This window comes from Salvelinus alpinus, chromosome 26 (genome assembly GCF_045679555.1).
Source record: "Salvelinus alpinus chromosome 26, SLU_Salpinus.1, whole genome shotgun sequence".
NCBI lineage: Eukaryota > Metazoa > Chordata > Actinopteri > Salmoniformes > Salmonidae > Salvelinus > Salvelinus alpinus.
In genome coordinates, this window is record NC_092111.1 from 29,072,584 (window position 1) to 29,082,401 (window position 9,818).

The window sequence follows — 9,818 nt, forward strand, 5'->3', positions numbered from 1 at the left end:
CTTTGATCTGAATGCCAAGCATTAGGTCTGGAGGAACCCTGGCACCACTCATCACCTGGCCAATACCATCCCTAATGTGAAGCATGGTGGTGGCAGCAGCATGCTGTGGGGATGTTTTTCAGCGGCAGAGACAGGAAGACTAGTCAGGATCGAGGGAAAGATGAACGGTGCAAAGTACAGAGAGATCCTTGATGAAAACCTGTTCAGGAGCGCTCAGGACCTCAGACTGGGGCGAAGGGTCAACTTACAACAGGACAACGACCATAATCACACAGTCTACTTCTTAAAAACTTGTTTTGCTTTGTCATTATGTGGTATTGTGTGTTGATGGATGAGGGGAAATAAACTATTTAATCAATTTTTGAATTAGGCTGTAACGTAACAAAATGTGGAGCAAGTCAAAGGGTCTGAATACTTTCCCAATTCACTGTGTATATAGAGAGTGTGTGTGTGTGTGTGTGTGTGTGTGTGTGTGTGTGTGTGTGTGTGTGTGTGTGTGTGTGTGTGTGTGTGTGTGTGTGTGTGTGTGTGTGTGTGTGTGTGTGTGTGTGTGTGTGTGTGTGTGTGTGTGTGTGTGTGTGTGTGTGTGTGTGTGTGTGTGTGTGTGTGTACGTACACGTGTTCGTTCAGTTACAGATGCATTATTGTCTGAGTGGACGTCTTATAATTGTGACATTAACTGTTTATGAGCATTGATCAGAGAGAGGAGCCCAACGAGAGAGACATTTCATGTCCACACTCTGCCCTGCTTAACGACAATGATCTCCAATTGGCGTTGAAGCACACGTGCTGCTCTAAACGACTACACTAAATTGCCTGTTCATAAATCAATGGTAAAAACAACTACATGTAAAAGCAATGAAAAATGACCAAAGAATTTGTGTTCTATTTAACCACGTCTATAGCTCTGATCCAAGGCATGAGTTATATGCAGAGACACGCAGAGACAGAGACACCACCTGTCAGATCCAAGATTCCTGCTTGTTTTCCCTGGAAACATCCCACACAATATCGCATCAGGAATACCAGATTCTATTTTAGGAATAATGGGAAGTACATATGGGAATAAGAACGCTGAAAGGTCCTGTATCAAAGTAACGTTTTCTGTAAACATTACTCTTTGAATCTGTGTGTTGTGTGTGTATGTGTATGTGTGTGTGTGTATGAGTGTGTGTGTGTGTGTGTGTATATGTGTGTGTGTGCTAGTGTGCGTGTGTGTTTCTTGTGTGTGTGTGTGTGTGTGTGCGTGTGCGTTTGTGGGCATGTGTGTGTGTGTTTAATATCATCAGCTCTATGCTTCCTTGACTTGAGTCCGCCAACATGACAAGCTGGACAGACAGTTCCCAAAAACAGCCTGGCATGGATCCGCGCAACCAAACTTACTCAAACTTCCAAGACGGGTGAGATTAAAAAATTAATAATTAAACTGATTCAATTAGTGAATTAATTATTTAATTAATCATGTGCTCACAAATTTATTTCGTCCCCATTTGTCACGCGGCTCAATGACTTCATTGCGGATCAATGTGGAGCTGTCCCTGTCGACAGTCACACTGTCATCATCAAGATTAATCAAGATGTTTCCTGCATGCCCAATCACCAGGCTCGGAGCCATCACTATGGTAACCAGTGAGGACCTCCGGGCTGCGGGTGTGTGTTAACTTTATTGAATCGTCTGTCATCGGCTTTTCTTCTGTGGTTTTCATTAGGGATATACACACTGATCTCTCTTCTTCTTTGGTCTCTGTTAAATAACAAATTAGTCTTCCTTTAGTCTTCCTCTGAAGCCTGATAGTTTGAGTAAATGACCTTCTTCCGTGGTTTAGAAGGGAGTAGCCACCCTACCCTGATGTTTCCCAACTCATAACCGATGTGGTCTGTGAGAACGCTTTGGGGCCCTGAAACATCTGTGTGTGTGCAAACAAGCAAGAGAGAGAGTGAGAGAGAGGGGGAAAGAGAGAGAGAGAGACATAGGGGGGAGAGAGAGAGACATAGGGGAGAGAGAGAGACATAGGGGAGAGAGAGAGAGAGAGAGATAGAAATAGGGTGAGAGAGTGAGAGAGAGGGGGAAAGAGAGAGAGAGAGAGACATATGGGGAGAGAGAGACATATGGGGAGAGAGAGAGACATAGGGGGGAGAGAGAGAGAGAGACATAGGGGAGAGAGAGAGAGAGAGACATAGGGAGAGAGAGAGAGAGAGAGAGAGAGAGAGAGAGAGAGAGAGATAGAAATAGGGTGAGAGAGAGAGAGACATAGGGGAGAGAGTGAGAGACATAGGGGGAGAGAGAGAGAGACATTTGGGGAGAGAGAGAGAGAGAGAGATAGGGGAAGAGAGAGACATATGGGGAGAGAGAGAGAAAGAGAGAGAGAGACATAGGGAGAGAGAGAGCGAGAGAGAGAGACATAGGGGGAGAGAGAGAGAGAGACATAGGGAGAGAGAGAGAGACATAGGGGGGAGAGAGAGAGAGAGAGAGAGAGAGAGAGAGAGAGAGAGAGAGAGAGAGAGAGAGAGAGAGAGAGAGAGAGAGAGAGAGAGAGAGAGAGAGAGATCCTCCCTTGTTAGATCTAACGTCTGGTTTATTTATTTGATTAATTTGCAGAGGCAGCGTGGTGTAACCTCGTTGTGTCACACTCTTCCTTCATCGCAGCAATTTATTTTAGCAGGGCGGGACGTGGCCCCATAATGTCACTGTAATACTGGGTCACCGCTTTAAGGAATGGAGGGATGGGACTGGAGGGAGCAGAGAACGAGGGAGTATAAAACAACACCTGGATTCATGGTGGGTGGTTGTGCCACATGTAGAGCCAACAGGAACTGTCAGAGAAGATGCTCTCTGAAAAATAAGCACACATTTGGACACACACACACACACACACACACACACACACACACACACACACACACACACACACACACACACACACACAGCACAGCGGAGCAGCACAGGGCCAGAGAGAAGGTAAGTGGTTAAGTGCCTTGCTCAAGGGCACAACGGCAGTAGCTGGCAGATATCCAACATGGCTCTCACAGTCTCACTTCAAAATCAGACTTTCATCTACGTTCTTCAAACATACAATTTCAAAGTATTTTTGCTGCTCCTGCTGCTCTGTATAGTTCCATTTATCCAAACGTACAATTTTCAAAGTTAAGGGTTAAATTTAGCTACTCATTCTGATTGGTTAAGGTATGGTTAAAGGATTGGGATAGGGTTAAAACAAAAATAAAAACACGGTGTCCACCACTGTGATCAAACACGCAATGTTCTAATCCAGAGTCATGGGATTATTCCCATCCACCACCCCCGTCCACTACAGCCTAGCAAAACCCAAGCATACAGTACGTGATGGTAATAGTGCTCACTGTTGCCTTTAGAGGCCGGTTTTGAAGGCATTTCATGACATCCAATAGATGTCCGATTTTGACGTCAAACTTGAACGACTTGGCTGAGATATCAATGCAAGCAGCCCCAGGCTCACTCTGTCCTCCACATACTCCCTGTCAGACCGGGGATTCGATCAGCAACACTCCCTGATCTTACTCAACTCTCATCTCCACATACTCCCTGTCAGACCGGGGATTCGATCAGCAACACTCCCTGTCTTACTCAACTCTCATCTCCACATACTCCCTGTCAGACCGGGGATTCGATCAGCAACACTCCCTGATCTTACTCAACTCGAGGCTACTGTGGTCAGTAAACACCAAACACATAAGTGTATGTAACCATGACAACCAACACAAAAATGGAAAGGGAACAGAGAGAGACGAGAGACCTTGCGTATGCAACTTCCTGTTGCCTGGTTGTCACTGGCCAACTCAGCGGTGCAGAGACATGAAACTAGTGAAATTACCGGCCGTGACACGATTCCGTCTCACACTGACAACTCTGTCAGAGATGAGATTTAATCTCTTAATAACGAAGAGAGCCTAAAAGTTTGTCCTTTTTTTCTCTCCATCGCGTTCCAATCGCATCTGCTCATGTCTACAAATCAAAGCCGTCTTATCTCTCTCTCTCTCTTTCTCTGTCTCTCAGATATATTTTGCTCTATCTTCTTCCCTCCACCCTCCTCTCTCACTCTTCTCTCTCTCTTGTCTCGTTCCATCTCTAATACAGGCTGTCTGTGATAAAGCCTGTGTAGATCATGATTGATCAGGCCAGAGTAACACAGTCTCCCGTCATCACAGGAAATGAACTAGAATCAGATGCTGCAGCTATGGAGAGGGCTGAATTATAGAATAGAGAGAGAGCGAGAGAGAGAGCGAGAGAGAGAGAGAGAGAGAGAGAGAGAGAGAGAGAGAGAGAGAGAGAGAGAGAGAGAGAGAGAGAGAGAGAGAGAGAGAGAGAGAGAGAGAGAGAGAGAGAGAGAGAGAGAGAGAGAGGGAGGGAGGGAGGGAGGGAGGGAGGGAGGGAGGGAGAGAGAGAGAGAGAGAGAGAGAGAGAGAGAGAGAGAGAGAGAGAGGTGGGTCACGATCAGATGAGCTCCTGCATTTTTCAGCATTTTCTTTAAAAAAGATAAATTTAGAGTTAGATAAACTTGGATTTTTTGTCAGGAACCCATACAGGATGCTACCCTCTACAACATAACCTTCACTTCAAATCAAAACTCAAAACCTACAACCTGATTTTGGACGGATTTACGGAATCACCTGGAAGGTTCACATCTACCAAGGATTAATTATTATATTCAGCAAATCCTCTGGAAAACAACAGAAACCTGAGAACACCACCCAACCTGCAACTGAGTGAGTAATGTTTAGTCTGAAACTATATTTGATTTCCAAAAGCCAAGAAGAAAAATACATGACACTACTTTATAAGGACTGAATAGTAATATAATTCTGCCAAGCTTGATACAGCTTCAACTAGCACTTAAGTGTCAAGTGAGAGGTGTCAAAGCCCATTAGCCCAACAATGGCAGGAGAGTCGAATAGTCTACCCCAACCAAATGGAGAGGCCTTAGAAGCTCCCTCCTGCTGTTCAGAGGTAATTAAAATACAGTACCCTGTGCATGTAAAAAATGACAAGACAAGAAAAGATCACAAAATGAAGCTCCTTATGGAAAATCAAGAGACACTTTTTGCTGACTATTACAAAAATGGGAACATCAGCAACCTTATCTTCCACACAAACCATCCCCAGGCATGGCACAGTGCTATATTAGCACACTACCCCTCTGTTAAGAGAGGGGGGGTTAACGAGGGGTGGAAACTCAGGATTCTTGACAATGAGGATAAGGAGTCAGCTAATATAAATCTCTATAAGTCTGGAACAGTATTGGTACAGGGCAACCACAAACAGTTTCAGCTGGACTTTCACCTAATCAAAGAATTAGCCCAGCAGGAGAAGCTCTCCCTTGATAAAGATACCCCCACCCCAAGTGGGTCAGACCAAACCTCTTCACCATATAACCCCACAGACGAGCAACCCTCAGCAGACATTCAACCTCCCAGTACAGAGTACTTCTCCCTCATTGAAATGAAGGATAAATTCACCCAGCTGGAGGTAAGGCAGGTGGAGCTGGAACAGCAGGTGATCACACTCCAGTCAGCACAGACCCAGACAACAGTCCAGCACAACAACACCCCCTTAACCAGACCTGGAGAGTTGGAGGTGGAGAAAGACATATCTGCACTATGGACAGTGGTGAGACAACATCAACAGGAGAAAGAGCAGGAGCAGGAGAAGAACAGAGCACTAGAGGAGAGGATCAGATTACAGGAGGAGAGGGAGAGGGGGATGGAGGAGAGGATCAGACTACAGGAGGAGAGGGAGAAGGGGATGGAGGAGAGGATCAGACTACAGGAGGAGAGGGAGAAGGGGATGGAGGAGAGGATCAGACTGCTGGAGGAGAGGTTGAGGGGGATGGCATGTGACAGAGAACAACCCACTAGGGAGGTGGCCATCCCCACAGAGACGCCAGCAGAACAGCCCACCTCAGCACCCGACAAAAGTCTCGACACCACAGCAGAACAGTCCACACCAGACCCTGACCATAGAAACGACATCACAACAGAACAGACAAAAGAAAAACCCCAAGCCCAGCAGCTCTCACCCCCTCTGAGCACCCCCCCTGTCAGCCACCCTGATAGCCCTCCTGACAACCCCCCACACCCACTGAGGACAAACACAAGACACAGATTGTCCTTCTTATGGACTCAAATGGGAAATATATAGAAGAAAAAAAACTTTTTCCCAAACACAGTGTGTCTAAACTCTGGTGTCCAAACACCCAGCGCGCCCTAGACCTTCTGTCTGAGGACAAACTAGGCTCACCTAGCCACATAATAATACACACAGGCACAAACGACCTGAGAGCACAGCAGGAAAGGGTGGCCACAGCACTGAAGGGAGTGATTGAAAAAGCTTCTTCTACTTTCCCCAACGCACAAGTGGTCATCTCCACCCTGCTACCACGAAAAGACTTCCACCCTGCTACAATACAGCGGGTAAACGCAAGCATTTCCCGTGACTGTGCCTCAAAACCAAATGTTTTTCTGGCCCACCACTCCACCCTGGACTTGAACAGCCTCTATGACCAGGTCCACCTCTACAAGGCAGCAGTGCCCACCTTTGCCCGGACTCTAAAGGACATCGCTCTCAAACGAAGCCCCAACACTTCACACAGGAGCAACAGATCAATAGACACCCCACCCAGACCAGCGAGACACCCTCCAAGACCTCCAGGACCCCCCCCTGGACCTACACACCCCCCCCACATCAACCATGCCCACACCCAATTTAGGCCCCCTCAGATCAGACCCATGCCACTCCTGCCCACCCCATGCACCCCACCCCCGCAAAGAGGGCATCAACATGGAAGTCACACATACGCCCAGGTAGTGAGCGGGCAAACAGGCCCAACCCCCACTCTTACACTCGCCCAAGCCAACGGCATGTACCAGATGCTCAGCAGGCTCTGCTCACACTTACTGGCCTGAGGCCAAACCCCGACCAACAACATTGGACACTTTATGGAACAAAAAGCCTTCACTATATCATCCTGGAATATCCAAGGTCTGAGGTCATCTGCCTTTGGCCTAAAGAGCAGGAACCCGGACTTCACCAAAGAAATCGGTAATGCAGACATTGTCATCCTGCAAGAAACATGGTATAGAGGAGACGGACCCACTGGTTGCCCTCTAGGTTACAGAGAGCTGGTAGTCCCATCCACCAAACTACCAGGTGTGAAACAGGGAAGGGACTCAGGGGGAATGCTAATTTGGTATAGAGCAGACCTAACTCACTCCATTAAATTAATCAAAACAGGAACATTTTACATTTGGCTAGAAATTCAAAAGGAAATTATCTTAACAGAGAAAAATGTCCTCCTGTGTGCTACCTATATCCCCCCACTAGAATCCCCATACTTTAATGAAGACAGCTTCTCCATCCTGGAGGGGGAAATCAATCATTTCCAGGCCCAGGGACATGTATTAGTCTGTGGCGACCTAAATGCCAGAACTGGACAGGAACCTGACACCCTCAGCACACAGGGGGACAAACACCTACCTGGAGGTGACAGCATTCCCTCCCCCATATGCCCACCTAGGCACAACTATGACAACATAACCAACAAAAACGGGTCACAACTCCTGCAGCTCTGTCGCACGCTGGGTATGTACATAGTCAATGGTAGGCTTCGAGGGGACTCCTATGGTAGGTACACCTATAGCTCATCTCTTGGCAGTAGCACTGTAGACTACTTTATCACTGACCTCAACCCAGAGTCTCTCAGAGCGTTCACAGTCAGCCCACTGACACCCCTATCAGACCACAGCAAAATCACAGTCTACTTGAACAGAGCAATACTCAATCATGAGGCATCAAAGCCAAAGGAACTGAGTAACATTAAGAAATGCTATAGATGGAAGGAATGCAGTTTGGAAACCTACCAAAAAACAATTAGGCAACAGCAAATTCAATCCCTTTTAGACAACTTCCTGGGTAAAACGTTCCACTGCAATAGTGAAGGTGTAAACTTGGCAGTAGAAAATCTTAACAGTATTTTTGACCTCTCAGCTTCCCTATCAAATCTAAAAATCTCAAATAGAAAACCGAAGAAAATGAACAACAATGACAAATGGTTTGATAAAGAATGCAAAAATCTAAGAAATAAATTGAGAAACCTGTCCAACCAAAAACATAGAGACCCGGAAAACCTGAGTCTACGCCTTCACTATGGTGAATCACTAAAACAATACAGAAATACACTACGGAAAAAGAAGGAACAGCACGTCAGAAATCAGCTCAATGTAATTGAAGAATCCATAGACTCTAACCAATTCTGGGAAAATTGGAAAACACTAAACAAACAACAACACGAAGAATTATCTATCCAAAATGGAGATGTATGGGTAAACCACTTCTCCAATCTTTTTGGCTCTATAACAAAGAATAAAGAGCAAAAACATATACATGATCAAATACAAATCCTAGAATCAACTATTAAAGACTACCAGAACCCACTGGATTCTCCAATTACCTTGAATGAGTTACAGGACAAAATAAAAACCCTCCAACCCAAAAAGGCCTGTGGTGTTGATGGTATCCTTAATGAAATGATCAAATATACAGACAACAAATTCCAATTGGCTATATTAAAACTCTTTAACATCGTCCTTAGCTCTGGCATCTTCCCCAATATTTGGAACCAAGGACTGATCACCCCAATCCACAAAAGTGGAGACAAATTTGACCCCAATAACTACCGTGGAATATGCGTCAACAGTAACCTTGGGAAAATACTCTGCATTATCATTAACAGCAGACTCGTACATTTCCTCAATGAAAACAATGTACTGAGCAAATGTCAAATTGGCTTTTTACCAAATTACCGTACAACAGACCATGTATTCACCCTACACACCCTAATTGACAACCAAACAAACCAAAACAAAGGCAAAGTCTTCTCATGCTTTGTTGATTTCAAAAAAGCCTTCGACTCAATTTGGCATGAGGGTCTGCTATACAAATTGATAGAAAGTGGTGTTGGGGGTAAAACATACGACATTATAAAATCCATGTACACAAACAACAAGTGTGCGGTTAAAATTGGCAAAAGACACACACATTTCTTCTCACAGGGTCGTGGGGTGAGACAGGGATGCAGCTTAAGCCCCACCCTCTTCAACATATATATCAATGAATTGGCGCGAGCATTAGAACAGTCTGCAGCACCCGGTCTCACCCTACTAGAATCCGAAGTCAAATGTCTACTGTTTGCTGATGATCTGGTGCTTCTGTCACCAACCAAGGAGGGCCTACAACAGCACCTAGATCTTCTGCACAGATTCTGTCAGACCTGGGCCCTGACAGTAAATCTCAGTAAGACCAAAATAATGGTGTTCCAAAAAAGGTCCAGTCGCCAGGACCACAAATTCCATCTAGACACCGTTGCCCTAGAGCACACAAAAAACTATACATACCTCGGCCTAAACATCAGCACCACAGGTAGCTTCCACAGAGCTGTGAACGATCTGAGAGACAAGGCAAGAAGGGCATTCTATGCCATCAAAAGGAACATAAATTTCAACATACCAATTAGGATCTGGCTAAAAATACTTGAATCAGTCATAGAGCCCATTGCCCTTTATGGTTGTGAGGTCTGGGGTCCGCTCACCAACCAAGATTTCACAAAATGGGACAAACACCAAATTGAGACTCTGCATGCAGAATTCTGCAAAAATATCCTCCGTGTACAACGTAGAACACCAAATAATGCATGCAGAGCAGAATTAGGCCGATACCCACTAATTATCAAAATCCAGAAAAGAGCCGTTAAATTCTACAACCACCTAAAAGGAAGCGATTCCCAAAC